This window comes from Gasterosteus aculeatus, chromosome 2 (assembly GCF_964276395.1).
Source record: "Gasterosteus aculeatus chromosome 2, fGasAcu3.hap1.1, whole genome shotgun sequence".
Classification (NCBI taxonomy): domain Eukaryota; kingdom Metazoa; phylum Chordata; class Actinopteri; order Perciformes; family Gasterosteidae; genus Gasterosteus; species Gasterosteus aculeatus.
This window is the reverse complement of record NC_135689.1, coordinates 22,057,235-22,070,424: the sequence shown is the minus strand read 5'-3', so window position 1 is coordinate 22,070,424 and position 13,190 is coordinate 22,057,235. Positions and strand designations below refer to the sequence as shown.

General features: G+C 44.4%; 56 non-coding genes across 56 annotated transcripts; all 56 read right to left on the bottom strand.

The window, feature by feature from the left end:
- Positions 1-40: 40 nt before the first annotated feature.
- On the bottom strand, positions 41-159 carry LOC144395840 (5S ribosomal RNA). The gene has a single exon (XR_013457984.1). It is a non-coding gene; the product is annotated as a 5S ribosomal RNA (ribosomal RNA).
- Positions 160-275: 116 nt separating this feature from the next.
- LOC144391108 (5S ribosomal RNA) lies at positions 276-394 on the bottom strand. The gene has a single exon (XR_013454991.1). It is a non-coding gene; the product is annotated as a 5S ribosomal RNA (ribosomal RNA).
- Positions 395-511: 117 nt separating this feature from the next.
- On the bottom strand, positions 512-630 carry LOC144404528 (5S ribosomal RNA). The gene has a single exon (XR_013466468.1). It is a non-coding gene; the product is annotated as a 5S ribosomal RNA (ribosomal RNA).
- Positions 631-746: 116 nt separating this feature from the next.
- Positions 747-865, bottom strand: LOC144395839 (5S ribosomal RNA). The gene has a single exon (XR_013457983.1). It is a non-coding gene; the product is annotated as a 5S ribosomal RNA (ribosomal RNA).
- Positions 866-982: 117 nt separating this feature from the next.
- Positions 983-1,101, bottom strand: LOC144403877 (5S ribosomal RNA). The gene has a single exon (XR_013465815.1). It is a non-coding gene; the product is annotated as a 5S ribosomal RNA (ribosomal RNA).
- A 116-nt stretch (positions 1,102-1,217) lies between these two features.
- On the bottom strand, positions 1,218-1,336 carry LOC144397965 (5S ribosomal RNA). The gene has a single exon (XR_013460112.1). It is a non-coding gene; the product is annotated as a 5S ribosomal RNA (ribosomal RNA).
- A 117-nt stretch (positions 1,337-1,453) lies between these two features.
- On the bottom strand, positions 1,454-1,572 carry LOC144403866 (5S ribosomal RNA). The gene has a single exon (XR_013465804.1). It is a non-coding gene; the product is annotated as a 5S ribosomal RNA (ribosomal RNA).
- A 117-nt stretch (positions 1,573-1,689) lies between these two features.
- On the bottom strand, positions 1,690-1,808 carry LOC144395838 (5S ribosomal RNA). Its single transcript, XR_013457982.1, has one exon. It is a non-coding gene; the product is annotated as a 5S ribosomal RNA (ribosomal RNA).
- Positions 1,809-1,924: 116 nt separating this feature from the next.
- Positions 1,925-2,043, bottom strand: LOC144389672 (5S ribosomal RNA). The gene has a single exon (XR_013453813.1). It is a non-coding gene; the product is annotated as a 5S ribosomal RNA (ribosomal RNA).
- Positions 2,044-2,159: 116 nt separating this feature from the next.
- LOC144395837 (5S ribosomal RNA) lies at positions 2,160-2,278 on the bottom strand. The gene has a single exon (XR_013457981.1). It is a non-coding gene; the product is annotated as a 5S ribosomal RNA (ribosomal RNA).
- A 117-nt stretch (positions 2,279-2,395) lies between these two features.
- On the bottom strand, positions 2,396-2,514 carry LOC144403855 (5S ribosomal RNA). The gene has a single exon (XR_013465793.1). It is a non-coding gene; the product is annotated as a 5S ribosomal RNA (ribosomal RNA).
- Positions 2,515-2,630: 116 nt separating this feature from the next.
- Positions 2,631-2,749, bottom strand: LOC144399593 (5S ribosomal RNA). Its single transcript, XR_013461739.1, has one exon. It is a non-coding gene; the product is annotated as a 5S ribosomal RNA (ribosomal RNA).
- Positions 2,750-2,866: 117 nt separating this feature from the next.
- LOC144401509 (5S ribosomal RNA) lies at positions 2,867-2,985 on the bottom strand. Its single transcript, XR_013463444.1, has one exon. It is a non-coding gene; the product is annotated as a 5S ribosomal RNA (ribosomal RNA).
- Positions 2,986-3,101: 116 nt separating this feature from the next.
- On the bottom strand, positions 3,102-3,220 carry LOC144389671 (5S ribosomal RNA). Its single transcript, XR_013453812.1, has one exon. It is a non-coding gene; the product is annotated as a 5S ribosomal RNA (ribosomal RNA).
- Positions 3,221-3,336: 116 nt separating this feature from the next.
- On the bottom strand, positions 3,337-3,455 carry LOC144401508 (5S ribosomal RNA). The gene has a single exon (XR_013463443.1). It is a non-coding gene; the product is annotated as a 5S ribosomal RNA (ribosomal RNA).
- A 117-nt stretch (positions 3,456-3,572) lies between these two features.
- Positions 3,573-3,691, bottom strand: LOC144403844 (5S ribosomal RNA). Its single transcript, XR_013465782.1, has one exon. It is a non-coding gene; the product is annotated as a 5S ribosomal RNA (ribosomal RNA).
- Positions 3,692-3,807: 116 nt separating this feature from the next.
- LOC144396981 (5S ribosomal RNA) lies at positions 3,808-3,926 on the bottom strand. Its single transcript, XR_013459127.1, has one exon. It is a non-coding gene; the product is annotated as a 5S ribosomal RNA (ribosomal RNA).
- A 117-nt stretch (positions 3,927-4,043) lies between these two features.
- On the bottom strand, positions 4,044-4,162 carry LOC144403833 (5S ribosomal RNA). Its single transcript, XR_013465771.1, has one exon. It is a non-coding gene; the product is annotated as a 5S ribosomal RNA (ribosomal RNA).
- A 116-nt stretch (positions 4,163-4,278) lies between these two features.
- LOC144404982 (5S ribosomal RNA) lies at positions 4,279-4,397 on the bottom strand. Its single transcript, XR_013466924.1, has one exon. It is a non-coding gene; the product is annotated as a 5S ribosomal RNA (ribosomal RNA).
- Positions 4,398-4,514: 117 nt separating this feature from the next.
- On the bottom strand, positions 4,515-4,633 carry LOC144401507 (5S ribosomal RNA). The gene has a single exon (XR_013463442.1). It is a non-coding gene; the product is annotated as a 5S ribosomal RNA (ribosomal RNA).
- Positions 4,634-4,749: 116 nt separating this feature from the next.
- Positions 4,750-4,868, bottom strand: LOC144391107 (5S ribosomal RNA). Its single transcript, XR_013454988.1, has one exon. It is a non-coding gene; the product is annotated as a 5S ribosomal RNA (ribosomal RNA).
- Positions 4,869-4,985: 117 nt separating this feature from the next.
- On the bottom strand, positions 4,986-5,104 carry LOC144403822 (5S ribosomal RNA). The gene has a single exon (XR_013465760.1). It is a non-coding gene; the product is annotated as a 5S ribosomal RNA (ribosomal RNA).
- Positions 5,105-5,220: 116 nt separating this feature from the next.
- Positions 5,221-5,339, bottom strand: LOC144395836 (5S ribosomal RNA). The gene has a single exon (XR_013457980.1). It is a non-coding gene; the product is annotated as a 5S ribosomal RNA (ribosomal RNA).
- Positions 5,340-5,456: 117 nt separating this feature from the next.
- Positions 5,457-5,575, bottom strand: LOC144403811 (5S ribosomal RNA). The gene has a single exon (XR_013465749.1). It is a non-coding gene; the product is annotated as a 5S ribosomal RNA (ribosomal RNA).
- Positions 5,576-5,691: 116 nt separating this feature from the next.
- On the bottom strand, positions 5,692-5,810 carry LOC144391103 (5S ribosomal RNA). Its single transcript, XR_013454983.1, has one exon. It is a non-coding gene; the product is annotated as a 5S ribosomal RNA (ribosomal RNA).
- Positions 5,811-5,927: 117 nt separating this feature from the next.
- Positions 5,928-6,046, bottom strand: LOC144403799 (5S ribosomal RNA). The gene has a single exon (XR_013465737.1). It is a non-coding gene; the product is annotated as a 5S ribosomal RNA (ribosomal RNA).
- A 116-nt stretch (positions 6,047-6,162) lies between these two features.
- On the bottom strand, positions 6,163-6,281 carry LOC144395835 (5S ribosomal RNA). The gene has a single exon (XR_013457979.1). It is a non-coding gene; the product is annotated as a 5S ribosomal RNA (ribosomal RNA).
- Positions 6,282-6,398: 117 nt separating this feature from the next.
- On the bottom strand, positions 6,399-6,517 carry LOC144401506 (5S ribosomal RNA). Its single transcript, XR_013463441.1, has one exon. It is a non-coding gene; the product is annotated as a 5S ribosomal RNA (ribosomal RNA).
- Positions 6,518-6,633: 116 nt separating this feature from the next.
- Positions 6,634-6,752, bottom strand: LOC144399775 (5S ribosomal RNA). The gene has a single exon (XR_013461921.1). It is a non-coding gene; the product is annotated as a 5S ribosomal RNA (ribosomal RNA).
- A 117-nt stretch (positions 6,753-6,869) lies between these two features.
- On the bottom strand, positions 6,870-6,988 carry LOC144400860 (5S ribosomal RNA). Its single transcript, XR_013462795.1, has one exon. It is a non-coding gene; the product is annotated as a 5S ribosomal RNA (ribosomal RNA).
- Positions 6,989-7,105: 117 nt separating this feature from the next.
- On the bottom strand, positions 7,106-7,224 carry LOC144403788 (5S ribosomal RNA). The gene has a single exon (XR_013465726.1). It is a non-coding gene; the product is annotated as a 5S ribosomal RNA (ribosomal RNA).
- Positions 7,225-7,340: 116 nt separating this feature from the next.
- Positions 7,341-7,459, bottom strand: LOC144399185 (5S ribosomal RNA). The gene has a single exon (XR_013461330.1). It is a non-coding gene; the product is annotated as a 5S ribosomal RNA (ribosomal RNA).
- A 117-nt stretch (positions 7,460-7,576) lies between these two features.
- Positions 7,577-7,695, bottom strand: LOC144401505 (5S ribosomal RNA). Its single transcript, XR_013463440.1, has one exon. It is a non-coding gene; the product is annotated as a 5S ribosomal RNA (ribosomal RNA).
- A 116-nt stretch (positions 7,696-7,811) lies between these two features.
- On the bottom strand, positions 7,812-7,930 carry LOC144398702 (5S ribosomal RNA). The gene has a single exon (XR_013460849.1). It is a non-coding gene; the product is annotated as a 5S ribosomal RNA (ribosomal RNA).
- Positions 7,931-8,046: 116 nt separating this feature from the next.
- Positions 8,047-8,165, bottom strand: LOC144389670 (5S ribosomal RNA). Its single transcript, XR_013453811.1, has one exon. It is a non-coding gene; the product is annotated as a 5S ribosomal RNA (ribosomal RNA).
- Positions 8,166-8,281: 116 nt separating this feature from the next.
- Positions 8,282-8,400, bottom strand: LOC144391102 (5S ribosomal RNA). The gene has a single exon (XR_013454978.1). It is a non-coding gene; the product is annotated as a 5S ribosomal RNA (ribosomal RNA).
- Positions 8,401-8,517: 117 nt separating this feature from the next.
- Positions 8,518-8,636, bottom strand: LOC144398664 (5S ribosomal RNA). The gene has a single exon (XR_013460811.1). It is a non-coding gene; the product is annotated as a 5S ribosomal RNA (ribosomal RNA).
- A 116-nt stretch (positions 8,637-8,752) lies between these two features.
- Positions 8,753-8,871, bottom strand: LOC144395834 (5S ribosomal RNA). The gene has a single exon (XR_013457978.1). It is a non-coding gene; the product is annotated as a 5S ribosomal RNA (ribosomal RNA).
- Positions 8,872-8,987: 116 nt separating this feature from the next.
- LOC144395833 (5S ribosomal RNA) lies at positions 8,988-9,106 on the bottom strand. Its single transcript, XR_013457977.1, has one exon. It is a non-coding gene; the product is annotated as a 5S ribosomal RNA (ribosomal RNA).
- A 117-nt stretch (positions 9,107-9,223) lies between these two features.
- Positions 9,224-9,342, bottom strand: LOC144398386 (5S ribosomal RNA). Its single transcript, XR_013460533.1, has one exon. It is a non-coding gene; the product is annotated as a 5S ribosomal RNA (ribosomal RNA).
- A 117-nt stretch (positions 9,343-9,459) lies between these two features.
- Positions 9,460-9,578, bottom strand: LOC144401504 (5S ribosomal RNA). Its single transcript, XR_013463439.1, has one exon. It is a non-coding gene; the product is annotated as a 5S ribosomal RNA (ribosomal RNA).
- Positions 9,579-9,694: 116 nt separating this feature from the next.
- LOC144401503 (5S ribosomal RNA) lies at positions 9,695-9,813 on the bottom strand. Its single transcript, XR_013463438.1, has one exon. It is a non-coding gene; the product is annotated as a 5S ribosomal RNA (ribosomal RNA).
- Positions 9,814-9,929: 116 nt separating this feature from the next.
- On the bottom strand, positions 9,930-10,048 carry LOC144389669 (5S ribosomal RNA). The gene has a single exon (XR_013453810.1). It is a non-coding gene; the product is annotated as a 5S ribosomal RNA (ribosomal RNA).
- Positions 10,049-10,164: 116 nt separating this feature from the next.
- LOC144398966 (5S ribosomal RNA) lies at positions 10,165-10,283 on the bottom strand. The gene has a single exon (XR_013461112.1). It is a non-coding gene; the product is annotated as a 5S ribosomal RNA (ribosomal RNA).
- Positions 10,284-10,399: 116 nt separating this feature from the next.
- Positions 10,400-10,518, bottom strand: LOC144395831 (5S ribosomal RNA). The gene has a single exon (XR_013457975.1). It is a non-coding gene; the product is annotated as a 5S ribosomal RNA (ribosomal RNA).
- Positions 10,519-10,634: 116 nt separating this feature from the next.
- Positions 10,635-10,753, bottom strand: LOC144395830 (5S ribosomal RNA). The gene has a single exon (XR_013457974.1). It is a non-coding gene; the product is annotated as a 5S ribosomal RNA (ribosomal RNA).
- Positions 10,754-10,870: 117 nt separating this feature from the next.
- LOC144401501 (5S ribosomal RNA) lies at positions 10,871-10,989 on the bottom strand. The gene has a single exon (XR_013463436.1). It is a non-coding gene; the product is annotated as a 5S ribosomal RNA (ribosomal RNA).
- A 117-nt stretch (positions 10,990-11,106) lies between these two features.
- On the bottom strand, positions 11,107-11,225 carry LOC144401500 (5S ribosomal RNA). Its single transcript, XR_013463435.1, has one exon. It is a non-coding gene; the product is annotated as a 5S ribosomal RNA (ribosomal RNA).
- Positions 11,226-11,341: 116 nt separating this feature from the next.
- On the bottom strand, positions 11,342-11,460 carry LOC144401499 (5S ribosomal RNA). The gene has a single exon (XR_013463434.1). It is a non-coding gene; the product is annotated as a 5S ribosomal RNA (ribosomal RNA).
- Positions 11,461-11,576: 116 nt separating this feature from the next.
- On the bottom strand, positions 11,577-11,695 carry LOC144389667 (5S ribosomal RNA). The gene has a single exon (XR_013453808.1). It is a non-coding gene; the product is annotated as a 5S ribosomal RNA (ribosomal RNA).
- A 116-nt stretch (positions 11,696-11,811) lies between these two features.
- LOC144395829 (5S ribosomal RNA) lies at positions 11,812-11,930 on the bottom strand. The gene has a single exon (XR_013457973.1). It is a non-coding gene; the product is annotated as a 5S ribosomal RNA (ribosomal RNA).
- Positions 11,931-12,047: 117 nt separating this feature from the next.
- Positions 12,048-12,166, bottom strand: LOC144403777 (5S ribosomal RNA). Its single transcript, XR_013465715.1, has one exon. It is a non-coding gene; the product is annotated as a 5S ribosomal RNA (ribosomal RNA).
- A 116-nt stretch (positions 12,167-12,282) lies between these two features.
- On the bottom strand, positions 12,283-12,401 carry LOC144391101 (5S ribosomal RNA). The gene has a single exon (XR_013454977.1). It is a non-coding gene; the product is annotated as a 5S ribosomal RNA (ribosomal RNA).
- Positions 12,402-12,518: 117 nt separating this feature from the next.
- Positions 12,519-12,637, bottom strand: LOC144403766 (5S ribosomal RNA). Its single transcript, XR_013465704.1, has one exon. It is a non-coding gene; the product is annotated as a 5S ribosomal RNA (ribosomal RNA).
- Positions 12,638-12,753: 116 nt separating this feature from the next.
- LOC144395828 (5S ribosomal RNA) lies at positions 12,754-12,872 on the bottom strand. The gene has a single exon (XR_013457972.1). It is a non-coding gene; the product is annotated as a 5S ribosomal RNA (ribosomal RNA).
- Positions 12,873-12,989: 117 nt separating this feature from the next.
- On the bottom strand, positions 12,990-13,108 carry LOC144401498 (5S ribosomal RNA). Its single transcript, XR_013463433.1, has one exon. It is a non-coding gene; the product is annotated as a 5S ribosomal RNA (ribosomal RNA).
- Positions 13,109-13,190: the final 82 nt, after the last annotated feature.

Sequence of the window (13,190 nt, the reverse complement as noted above, 5' to 3'; positions counted from 1 at the left end):
CTAAGGCCTTCTCTGTGTCTTTTACAGATCGAAATGAAAAAGCTTACAGCACCTGGGATTCCCAGGCGGTCTTCCATCCAAGTACTAACCAGGCCCTACTCTGCTTAGCTTCTGAGATCAGACGAGATCAGGCGGAGCCAGAGAGGTATGGCCGTAAGCAACTGTATGTCCTCTACCTAATCTTTTAAAATGTGTCAAAGGTTTTGTAGTTTTGACAATTAAATGGAGTCACTTTCTAAGGCCTTCTCTGTGTCTTTTACAGATCGAAATGAAAAAGCTTACAGCACCTGGGATTCCCAGGCGGTCTTCCATCCAAGTACTAACCAGGCCCTACTCTGCTTAGCTTCTGAGATCAGACGAGATCAGGCGAAGCCAGAGAGGTATGGCCGTAAGCAACTGTATATCCTCTTCCTAATATTTTAAAATGTGTCAAAGGTTTTGGAGTTTAGATAATGAAAAAGGAGTCACTTTCTAATGCCTTCTCGATTTCTTCCAGAGAGAGAAATGAAAAAGCTTACGGCACCTGGGATTCCCAGGCGGTCTTCCATCCAAGTACTAACCAGGCCCTACTCTGCTTAGCTTCTGAGATCAGACGAGATCAGGTGGAGCCAGAGAGGTATGGCCGTAAGCAACTGTATGTCCTCTTCCTAATCTTTTAAAATGTGTCAAAGGTTTTGTAGTTTTGACAATGAAATGGAGTCACTTTCTAAGGCCTTCTCTGTGTCTTTTACAGATCGAAATGAAAAAGCTTACAGCACCTGGGATTCCCAGGCGGTCTTCCATCCAAGTACTAACCAGGCCCTACTCTGCTTAGCTTCTGAGATCAGACGAGATCAGGCGGAGCCAGAGAGGTATGGCCGTAAGCAACTGTATGTCCTCTTCCTAATCTTTTAAAATGTGTCAAAGGTTTTGGAGTTTTGATAATAAAAAAGGAGTCACTTTCTAATGCCTTCTCGATTTCTTCCAGAGAGAGAAATGAAAAAGCTTACGGCACCTGGGATTCCCAGGCGGTCTTCCATCCAAGTACTAACCAGGCCCTACTCTGCTTAGCTTCTGAGATCTGACGAGATCAGGCGGAGCCAGAGAGGTATGGCCGTAAGCAACTGTATGTCCTCTTCCTAATCTTTTAAAATGTGTCAAAGGTTTTGTAGTTTTGACAATGAAATGGAGTCACTTTCTAAGGCCTTCTCTGTGTCTTTTACAGATCGAAATGAAAAAGCTTACAGCACCTGGGATTCCCAGGCGGTCTTCCATCCAAGTACTAACCAGGCCCTACTCTGCTTAGCTTCTGAGATCAGACGAGATCAGGCAGAGCCAGAGAGGTATGGCCGTAAGCAACTGTATGTCCTCTTCCTAATCTTTTAAAATGTGTCTAAGGTTTTGGAGTTTTGATAATGAAAAAGGAGTCACTTTCTAATGCCTTCTCGATTTCTTCCAGAGAGAGAAATGAAAAAGCTTACGGCACCTGGGATTCCCAGGCGGTCTTCCATCCAAGTACTAACCAGGCCCTACTCTGCTTAGCTTCTGAGATCTGACGAGATCAGGCGGAGCCAGAGAGGTATGGCCGTAAGCAACTGTATGTCCTCTACCTAATCTTTTAAAATGTGTCAAAGGTTTTGGAGTTTTGATAATGAAAAAGGAGTCACTTTCTAAGGCCTTCTCTGTGTCTTTTACAGATCGAAATGAAAAAGCTTACAGCACCTGGGATTCCCAGGCGGTCTTCCATCCAAGTACTAACCAGGCCCTACTCTGCTTAGCTTCTGAGATCAGACGAGATCAGGCGGAGCCAGAGAGGTATGGCCGTAAGCAACTGTATGTCCTCTACCTAATCTTTTAAAATGTGTCAAAGGTTTTGTAGTTTTGACAATTAAATGGAGTCACTTTCTAAGGCCTTCTCTGTGTCTTTTACAGATCGAAATGAAAAAGCTTACAGCACCTGGGATTCCCAGGCGGTCTTCCATCCAAGTACTAACCAGGCCCTACTCTGCTTAGCTTCTGAGATCTGACGAGATCAGGCGGAGCCAGAGAGGTATGGCCGTAAGCAACTGTATGTCCTCTACCTAATCTTTTAAAATGTGTCAAAGGTTTTGGAGTTTTGACAATGAAATGGAGTCACTTTCTAAGTTCTTCTCTGTGTCTTTTACAGATCGAAATAAAAAAGCTTACAGCACCTGGGATTCCCAGGCGGTCTTCCATCCAAGTACTAACCAGGCCCTACTCTGCTTAGCTTCTGAGATCAGACGAGATCAGGCGGAGCCAGAGAGGTATGGCCGTAAGCAACTGTATGTCCTCTTCCTAATCTTTTAAAATGTGTCAAAGGTTTTGGAGTTTTGATAATGAAAAAGGAGTCACTTTCTAATGCCTTCTCGATTTCTTCCAGAGAGAGAAATGAAAAAGCTTACGGCACCTGGGATTCCCAGGCGGTCTTCCATCCAAGTACTAACCAGGCCCTACTCTGCTTAGCTTCTGAGATCTGACGAGATCAGGCGGAGCCAGAGAGGTATGGCCGTAAGCAACTGTATGTCCTCTACCTAATCTTTTAAAATGTGTCAAAGGTTTTGTAGTTTTGACAATTAAATGGAGTCACTTTCTAAGGCCTTCTCTGTGTCTTTTACAGATCGAAATGAAAAAGCTTACAGCACCTGGGATTCCCAGGCGGTCTTCCATCCAAGTACTAATCAGGCCCTACTCTGCTTAGCTTCTGAGATCAGACGAGATAAGGCGGAGCCAGAGAGGTATGGCCGTAAGCAACTGTATGTCCTCTTCCTAATCTTTTAAAATGTGTCAAAGGTTTTGGAGTTTTGATAATGAAAAAGGAGTCACTTTCTAATGCCTTCTCGATTTCTTCCAGAGAGAGAAATGAAAAAGCTTACGGCACCTGGGATTCCCAGGCGGTCTTCCATCCAAGTACTAACCAGGCCCTACTCTGCTTAGCTTCTGAGATCAGACGAGATCAGGCGGAGCCAGAGAGGTATGGCCGTAAGCAACTGTATGTCCTCTTCCTAATCTTTTAAAATGTGTCAAAGGTTTTGTAGTTTTGACAATTAAATGGAGTCACTTTCTAAGGCCTTCTCTGTGTCTTTTACAGATCGAAATGAAAAAGCTTACAGCACCTGGGATTCCCAGGCGGTCTTCCATCCAAGTACTAACCAGGCCCTACTCTGCTTAGCTTCTGAGATCTGACGAGATCAGGCGGAGCCAGAGAGGTATGGCCGTAAGCAACTGTATGTCCTCTACCTAATCTTTTAAAATGTGTCAAAGGTTTTGGAGTTTTGACAATGAAATGGAGTCACTTTCTAAGTTCTTCTCTGTGTCTTTTACAGATCGAAATAAAAAAGCTTACGGCACCTGGGATTCCCAGGCGGTCTTCCATCCAAGTACTAACCAGGCCCTACTCTGCTTAGCTTCTGAGATCAGACGAGATCAGGCGGAGCCAGAGAGGTATGGCCGTAAGCAACTGTATGTCCTCTTCCTAATCTTTTAAAATGTGTCAAAGGTTTTGGAGTTTTGATAATGAAAAAGGAGTCACTTTCTAATGCCTTCTCGATTTCTTCCAGAGAGAGAAATGAAAAAGCTTACGGCACCTGGGATTCCCAGGCGGTCTTCCATCCAAGTACTAACCAGGCCCTACTCTGCTTAGCTTCTGAGATCTGACGAGATCAGGCGGAGCCAGAGAGGTATGGCCGTAAGCAACTGTATGTCCTCTACCTAATCTTTTAAAATGTGTCAAAGGTTTTGTAGTTTTGACAATTAAATGGAGTCACTTTCTAAGGCCTTCTCTGTGTCTTTTACAGATCGAAATGAAAAAGCTTACAGCACCTGGGATTCCCAGGCGGTCTTCCATCCAAGTACTAACCAGGCCCTACTCTGCTTAGCTTCTGAGATCAGACGAGATCAGGCGGAGCCAGAGAGGTATGGCTGTAAGCAACTGTATGTCCTCTTCCTAATCTTTTAAAATGTGTCAAAGGTTTTGGAGTTTTGATAATGAAAAAGGAGTCACTTTCTAATGCCTTCTCGATTTCTTCCAGAGAGAGAAATGAAAAAGCTTACGGCACCTGGGATTCCCAGGCGGTCTTCCATCCAAGTACTAACCAGGCCCTACTCTGCTTAGCTTCTGAGATCTGACGAGATCAGGCGGAGCCAGAGAGGTATGGCCGTAAGCAACTGTATGTCCTCTTCCTAATCTTTTAAAATGTGTCAAAGGTTTTGTAGTTTTGACAATTAAATGGAGTCACTTTCTAAGGCCTTCTCTGTGTCTTTTACAGATCGAAATGAAAAAGCTTACAGCACCTGGGATTCCCAGGCGGTCTTCCATCCAAGTACTAACCAGGCCCTACTCTGCTTAGCTTCTGAGATCTGACGAGATCAGGCGAAGCCAGAGAGGTATGGCCGTAAGCAACTGTATGTCCTCTTCCTAATATTTTAAAATGTGTCAAAGGTTTTGGAGTTTAGATAATGAAAAAGGAGTCACTTTCTAATGCCTTTTCGATTTCTTCCAGAGAGAGAAATGAAAAAGCTTACGGCACCTGGGATTCCCAGGCGGTCTTCCATCCAAGTACTAACCAGGCCCTACTCTGCTTAGCTTCTGAGATCAGACGAGATCAGGCGGAGCCAGAGAGGTATGGCCGTAAGCAACTGTATGTCCTCTTCCTAATCTTTTAAAATGTGTCAAAGGTTTTGTAGTTTTGACAATGAAATGGAGTCACTTTCTAAGGCCTTCTCTGTGTCTTTTACAGATCGAAATGAAAAAGCTTACAGCACCTGGGATTCCCAGGCGGTCTTCCATCCAAGTACTAACCAGGCCCTACTCTGCTTAGCTTCTGAGATCAGACGAGATCAGGCGAAGCCAGAGAGGTATGGCCGTAAGCAACTGTATGTCCTCTTCCTAATATTTTAAAATGTGTCAAAGGTTTTGGAGTTTAGATAATGAAAAAGGAGTCACTTTCTAATGCCTTCTCGATTTCTTCCAGAGAGAGAAATGAAAAAGCTTACGGCACCTGGGATTCCCAGGCGGTCTTCCATCCAAGTACTAACCAGGCCCTACTCTGCTTAGCTTCTGAGATCTGACGAGATCAGGCGGAGCCAGAGAGGTATGGCCGTAAGCAACTGTATGTCCTCTTCCTAATCTTTTAAAATGTGTCAAAGGTTTTGTAGTTTTGACAATGAAATGGAGTCACTTTCTAAGGCCTTCTCTGTGTCTTTTACAGATCGAAATGAAAAAGCTTACAGCACCTGGGATTCCCAGGCGGTCTTCCATCCAAGTACTAACCAGGCCCTACTCTGCTTAGCTTCTGAGATCAGACGAGATCAGGCGGAGCCAGAGAGGTATGGCCGTAAGCAACTGTATGTCCTCTTCCTAATCTTTTAAAATGTGTCAAAGGTTTTGGAGTTTTGATAATGAAAAAGGAGTCACTTTCTAATGCCTTCTCGATTTCTTCCAGAGAGAGAAATGAAAAAGCTTACGGCACCTGGGATTCCCAGGCGGTCTTCCATCCAAGTACTAACCAGGCCCTACTCTGCTTAGCTTCTGAGATCTGACGAGATCAGGCGGAGCCAGAGAGGTATGGCCGTAAGCAACTGTATGTCCTCTACCTAATCTTTTAAAATGTGTCAAAGGTTTTGTGGTTTTGACAATTAAATGGAGTCACTTTCTAAGGCCTTCTCTGTGTCTTTTACAGATCGAAATGAAAAAGCTTACAGCACCTGGGATTCCCAGGCGGTCTTCCATCCAAGTACTAACCAGGCCCTACTCTGCTTAGCTTCTGAGATCAGACGAGATCAGGCGAAGCCAGAGAGGTATGGCCGTAAGCAGCTGTATGTCCTCTTCCTAATATTTTAAAATGTGTCAAAGGTTTTGGAGTTTAGATAATGAAAAAGGAGTCACTTTCTAATGCCTTCTCGATTTCTTCCAGAGAGAGAAATGAAAAAGCTTACGGCACCTGGGATTCCCAGGCGGTCTTCCATCCAAGTACTAACCAGGCCCTACTCTGCTTAGCTTCTGAGATCTGACGAGATCAGGCGGAGCCAGAGAGGTATGGCCGTAAGCAACTGTATGTCCTCTTCCTAATCTTTTAAAATGTGTCAAAGGTTTTGTAGTTTTGACAATGAAATGGAGTCACTTTCTAAGGCCTTCTCTGTGTCTTTTACAGATCGAAATGAAAAAGCTTACAGCACCTGGGATTCCCAGGCGGTCTTCCATCCAAGTACTAACCAGGCCCTACTCTGCTTAGCTTCTGAGATCAGACGAGATCAGGCGGAGCCAGAGAGGTATGGCCGTAAGCATCTGTATGTCCTCTTCCTAATCTTTTAAAATGTGTCAAAGGTTTTGGAGTTTTGATAATGAAAAAGGAGTCACTTTCTAATGCCTTCTCGATTTCTTCCAGAGAGAGAAATGAAAAAGCTTACGGCACCTGGGATTCCCAGGCGGTCTTCCATCCAAGTACTAACCAGGCCCTACTCTGCTTAGCTTCTGAGATCAGACGAGATCAGGCGGAGCCAGAGAGGTATGGCCGTAAGCAACTGTATGTCCTCTACCTAATCTTTTAAAATGTGTCAAAGGTTTTGTAGTTTTGACAATTAAATGGAGTCACTTTCTAAGGCCTTCTCTGTGTCTTTTACAGATCGAAATGAAAAAGCTTACAGGACCTGGGATTCCCAGGCGGTCTTCCATCCAAGTACTAACCAGGCCCTACTCTGCTTAGCTTCTGAGATCAGACGAGATCAGGCCGAGCCAGAGAGGTATGGCCGTAAGCAACTGTATGTCCTCTTCCTAATCTTTTAAAATGTGTCAAAGGTTTTGGAGTTTTGATAATGAAAAAGGAGTCACTTTCTAATGCCTTCTCGATTTCTTCCAGAGAGAGAAATGAAAAAGCTTACGGCACCTGGGATTCCCAGGCGGTCTTCCATCCAAGTACTAACCAGGCCCTACTCTGCTTAGCTTCTGAGATCAGACGAGATCAGGCGAAGCCAGAGAGGTATGGCCGTAAGCAACTGTATGTCCTCTACCTAATATTTTAAAATGTGTCAAAGGTTTTGGAGTTTAGATAATGAAAAAGGAGTCACTTTCTAATGCCTTCTCGATTTCTTCCAGAGAGAGAAATGAAAAAGCTTACGGCACCTGGGATTCCCAGGCGGTCTTCCATCCAAGTACTAACCAGGCCCTACTCTGCTTAGCTTCTGAGATCTGACGAGATCAGGCGGAGCCAGAGAGGTATGGCCGTAAGCAACTGTATGTCCTCTTCCTAATCTTTTAAAATGTGTCAAAGGTTTTGTAGTTTTGACAATGAAATGGAGTCACTTTCTAAGGCCTTCTCTGTGTCTTTTACAGATCGAAATGAAAAAGCTTACAGCACCTGGGATTCCCAGGCGGTCTTCCATCCAAGTACTAACCAGGCCCTACTCTGCTTAGCTTCTGAGATCAGACGAGATCAGGCCGAGCCAGAGAGGTATGGCCGTAAGCAACTGTATGTCCTCTTCCTAATCTTTTAAAATGTGTCAAAGGTTTTGGAGTTTTGATAATGAAAAAGGAGTCACTTTCTAATGCCTTCTCGATTTCTTCCAGAGAGAGAAATGAAAAAGCTTACGGCACCTGGGATTCCCAGGCGGTCTTCCATCCAAGTACTAACCAGGCCCTACTCTGCTTAGCTTCTGAGATCAGACGAGATCAGGCGGAGCCAGAGAGGTATGGCCGTAAGCAACTGTATGTCCTCTACCTAATCTTTTAAAATGTGTCAAAGGTTTTGTAGTTTTGACAATAAAATGGAGTCACTTTCTAAGGCCTTCTCTGTGTCTTTTACAGATAGAAATGAAAAAAATTACGGCACCTGGGATTCCCAGGCGGTCTTCCATCCAAGTACTAACCAGGCCCTACTCTGCTTAGCTTCTGAGATCAGACGAGATCAGGCGGAGCCAGAGAGGTATGGCCGTAAGCAACTGTATGTCCTCTACCTAATCTTTTAAAATGTGTCAAAGGTTTTGTAGTTTTGACAATTAAATGGAGTCACTTTCTAAGGCCTTCTCTGTGTCTTTTACAGATCGAAATGAAAAAGCTTACAGCACCTGGGATTCCCAGGCGGTCTTCCATCCAAGTACTAACCAGGCCCTACTCTGCTTAGCTTCTGAGATCTGACGAGATCAGGCGGAGCCAGAGAGGTATGGCCGTAAGCAACTGTATGTCCTCTACCTAATCTTTTAAAATGTGTCAAAGGTTTTGTAGTTTTGACAATTAAATGGAGTCACTTTCTAAGGCCTTCTCTGTGTCTTTTACAGATCGAAATGAAAAAGCTTACAGCACCTGGGATTCCCAGGCGGTCTTCCATCCAAGTACTAACCAGGCCCTACTCTGCTTAGCTTCTGAGATCAGACGAGATCAGGCGAAGCCAGAGAGGTATGGCCGTAAGCAACTGTATGTCCTCTTCCTAATATTTTAAAATGTGTCAAAGGTTTTGGAGTTTTGATAATGAAAAAGGAGTCACTTTCTAATGCCTTCTCGATTTCTTCCAGAGAGAGAAATGAAAAAGCTTACGGCACCTGGGATTCCCAGGCGGTCTTCCATCCAAGTACTAACCAGGGCCTACTCTGCTTAGCTTCTGAGATCTGACGAGATCAGGCGGAGCCAGAGAGGTATGGCCGTAAGCAACTGTATGTCCTCTTCCTAATCTTTTAAAATGTGTCAAAGGTTTTGTAGTTTTGACAATGAAATGGAGTCACTTTCTAAGGCCTTCTCTGTGTCTTTTACAGATCGAAATGAAAAAGCTTACAGCACCTGGGATTCCCAGGCGGTCTTCCATCCAAGTACTAACCAGGCCCTACTCTGCTTAGCTTCTGAGATCAGACGAGATCAGGCGGAGCCAGAGAGGTATGGCCGTAAGCAACTGTATGTCCTCTTCCTAATCTTTTAAAATGTGTCAAAGGTTTTGTAGTTTTGACAATGAAATGGAGTCACTTTCTAAGGCCTTCTCTGTGTCTTTTACAGATCGAAATGAAAAAGCTTACAGCACCTGGGATTCCCAGGCGGTCTTCCATCCAAGTACTAACCAGGCCCTACTCTGCTTAGCTTCTGAGATCAGACGAGATCAGGCGGAGCCAGAGAGGTATGGCCGTAAGCAACTGTATGTCCTCTTCCTAATCTTTTAAAATGTGTCAAAGGTTTTGGAGTTTTGATAATGAAAAAGGAGTCACTTTCTAATGCCTTCTCGATTTCTTCCAGAGAGAGAAATGAAAAAGCTTACGGCACCTGGGATTCCCAGGCGGTCTTCCATCCAAGTACTAACCAGGCCCTACTTTGCTTAGCTTCTGAGATCAGACGAGATCAGGCGGAGCCAGAGAGGTATGGCCGTAAGCAACTGTATGTCCTCTTCCTAATCTTTTAAAATGTGTCAAAGGTTTTGGAGTTTTGATAATGAAAAAGGAGTCACTTTCTAATGCCTTCTCGATTTCTTCCAGAGAGAGAAATGAAAAAGCTTACGGCACCTGGGATTCCCAGGCGGTCTTCCATCCAAGTACTAACCAGGCCCTACTCTGCTTAGCTTCTGAGATCAGACGAGATCAGGCGGAGCCAGAGAGGTATGGCCGTAAGCAACTGTATGTCCTCTACCTAATCTTTTAAAATGTGTCAAAGGTTTTGTAGTTTTGACAATAAAATGGAGTCACTTTCTAAGGCCTTCTCTGTGTCTTTTACAGATAGAAATGAAAAAGCTTACGGCACCTGGGATTCCCAGGCGGTCTTCCATCCAAGTACTAACCAGGCCCTACTCTGCTTAGCTTCTGAGATCAGACGAGATCAGGCGGAGCCAGAGAGGTATGGCCGTAAGCAACTGTATGTCCTCTACCTAATCTTTTAAAATGTGTCAAAGGTTTTGTAGTTTTGACAATTAAATGGAGTCACTTTCTAAGGCCTTCTCTGTGTCTTTTACAGATCGAAATGAAAAAGCTTACAGCACCTGGGATTCCCAGGCGGTCTTCCATCCAAGTACTAACCAGGCCCTACTCTGCTTAGCTTCTGAGATCTGACGAGATCAGGCGGAGCCAGAGAGGTATGGCCGTAAGCAACTGTATGTCCTCTACCTAATCTTTTAAAATGTGTCAAAGGTTTTGGAGTTTTGACAATGAAATGGAGTCTCTTTCTAAGTTCTTCTTTGTGTCTTTTACAGATCGAAATAAAAAAGCTTACAGCACCTGGGATTCCCAGGCGGTCTTCCATCCAAGTACTAACCAGGGCCTACTCTGCTTAGCTTCTGAGATCTGACGAGATCAGGCGGAGCCAGAGAGGTATGGCCGTAAGCAACTGTATGTCCTCTTCCTAATCTTTTAAAATGTGTCAAAGGTTTTGTAGTTTTGACAATGAAATGGAGTCACTTTCTAAGGCCTTCTCTGTGTCTTTTACAGATCGAAATGAAAAAGCTTACAGCACCTGGGATTCCCAGGCGGTCTTCCATCCAAGTACTAACCAGGCCCTACTCTGCTTAGCTTCTGAGATCAGACGAGATCAGGCGGAGCCAGAGAGGTATGGCCGTAAGCAACTGTATGTCCTCTTCCTAATCTTTTAAAATGTGTCAAAGGTTTTGTAGTTTTGACAATGAAATGGAGTCACTTTCTAAGGCCTTCTCTGTGTCTTTTACAGATCGAAATGAAAAAGCTTACAGCACCTGGGATTCCCAGGCGGTCTTCCATCCAAGTACTAACCAGGCCCTACTCTGCTTAGCTTCTGAGATCAGACGAGATCAGGCGGAGCCAGAGAGGTATGGCCGTAAGCAACTGTATGTCCTCTTCCTAATCTTTTAAAATGTGTCAAAGGTTTTGGAGTTTTGATAATGAAAAAGGAGTCACTTTCTAATGCCTTCTCGATTTCTTCCAGAGAGAGAAATGAAAAAGCTTACGGCACCTGGGATTCCCAGGCGGTCTTCCATCCAAGTACTAACCAGGCCCTACTCTGCTTAGCTTCTGAGATCAGACGAGATCAGGCGGAGCCAGAGAGGTATGGCCGTAAGCAACTGTATGTCCTCTTCCTAATCTTTTAAAATGTGTCAAAGGTTTTGGAGTTTTGATAATGAAAAAGGAGTCACTTTCTAATGCCTTCTCGATTTCTTCCAGAGAGAGAAATGAAAAAGCTTACGGCACCTGGGATTCCCAGGCGGTCTTCCATCCAAGTACTAACCAGGCCCTACTCTGCTTAGCTTCTGAGATCAGACGAGATCAGGCGGAGCCAGAGAGGTATGGCCGTAAGCAACTGTATGTCCTCTACCTAATCTTTTAAAATGTGTCAAAGGTTTTGTAGTTTTGACAATAAAATGGAGTCACTTTCTAAGGCCTTCTCTGTGTCTTTTACAGATAGAAATGAAAAAGCTTACGGCACCTGGGATTCCCAGGCGGTCTTCCATCCAAGTACTAACCAGGCCCTACTCTGCTTAGCTTCTGAGATCAGACGAGATCAGGCGGAGCCAGAGAGGTATGGCCGTAAGCAACTGTATGTCCTCTACCTAATCTTTTAAAATGTGTCAAAGGTTTTGTAGTTTTGACAATTAAATGGAGTCACTTTCTAAGGCCTTCTCTGTGTCTTTTACAGATCGAAATGAAAAAGCTTACAGCACCTGGGATTCCCAGGCGGTCTTCCATCCAAGTACTAACCAGGCCCTACTCTGCTTAGCTTCTGAGATCTGACGAGATCAGGCGGAGCCAGAGAGGTATGGCCGTAAGCAACTGTATGTCCTCTACCTAATCTTTTAAAATGTGTCAAAGGTTTTGGAGTTTTGACAATGAAATGGAGTCTCTTTCTAAGTTCTTCTTTGTGTCTTTTACAGATCGAAATAAAAAAGCTTACAGCACCTGGGATTCCCAGGCGGTCTTCCATCCAAGTACTAACCAGGCCCTACTCTGCTTAGCTTCTGAGATCAGACGAGATCAGGCGGAGCCAGAGAGGTATGGCCGTAAGCAACTGTATGTCCTCTTCCTAATCTTTTAAAATGTGTCAAAGGTTTTGGAGTTTTGATAATGAAAAAGGAGTCACTTTCTAATGCCTTCTCTATTTCTTCCAGAGAGAGAAATGAAAAAGCTTACGGCACCTGGGATTCCCAGGCGGTCTTCCATCCAAGTACTAACCAGGCCCTACTCTGCTTAGCTTCTGAGATCTGACGAGATCAGGCGGAGCCAGAGAGGTATGGCCGTAAGCAACTGTATGTCCTCTACCTAATCTTTTAAAATGTGTCAAAGGTTTTGTAGTTTTGACAATTAAATGGAGTCACTTTCTAAGGCCTTCTCTGTGTCTTTTACAGATCGAAATGAAAAAGCTTACAGCACCTGGGATTCCCAGGCGGTCTTCCATCCAAGTACTAACCAGGCCCTACTCTGCTTAGCTTCTGAGATCAGACGAGATCAGGCGAAGCCAGAGAGGTATGGCCGTAAGCAACTGTATGTCCTCTTCCTAATATTTTAAAATGTGTCAAAGGTTTTGGAGTTTAGATAATGAAAAAGGAGTCACTTTCTAATGCCTTCTCGATTTCTTCCAGAGAGAGAAATGAAAAAGCTTACGGCACCTGGGATTCCCAGGCGGTCTTCCATCCAAGTACTAACCAGGCCCTACTCTGCTTAGCTTCTGAGATCTGACGAGATCAGGCGGAGCCAGAGAGGTATGGCCGTAAGCAACTGTATGTCCTCTTCCTAATCTTTTAAAATGTGTCAAAGGTTTTGTAGTTTTGACAATGAAATGGAGTCACTTTCTAAGGCCTTCTCTGTGTCTTTTACAGATCGAAATGAAAAAGCTTACAGCACCTGGGATTCCCAGGCGGTCTTCCATCCAAGTACTAACCAGGCCCTACTCTGCTTAGCTTCTGAGATCAGACGAGATCAGGCGGAGCCAGAGAGGTATGGCCGTAAGCAACTGTATGTCCTCTTCCTAATCTTTTAAAATGTGTCAAAGGTTTTGGAGTTTTGATAATGAAAAAGGAGTCACTTTCTAATGCCTTCTCGATTTCTTCCAGAGAGAGAAATGAAAAAGCTTACGGCACCTGGGATTCCCAGGCGGTCTTCCATCCAAGTACTAACCAGGCCCTACTCTGCTTAGCTTCTGAGATCAGACGAGATCAGGCGGAGCCAGAGAGGTATGGCCGTAAGCAACTGTATGTCCTCTACCTAATCTTTTAAAATGTGTCAAAGGTTTTGTAGTTTTGACAATTAAATGGAGTCACTTTCTAAGG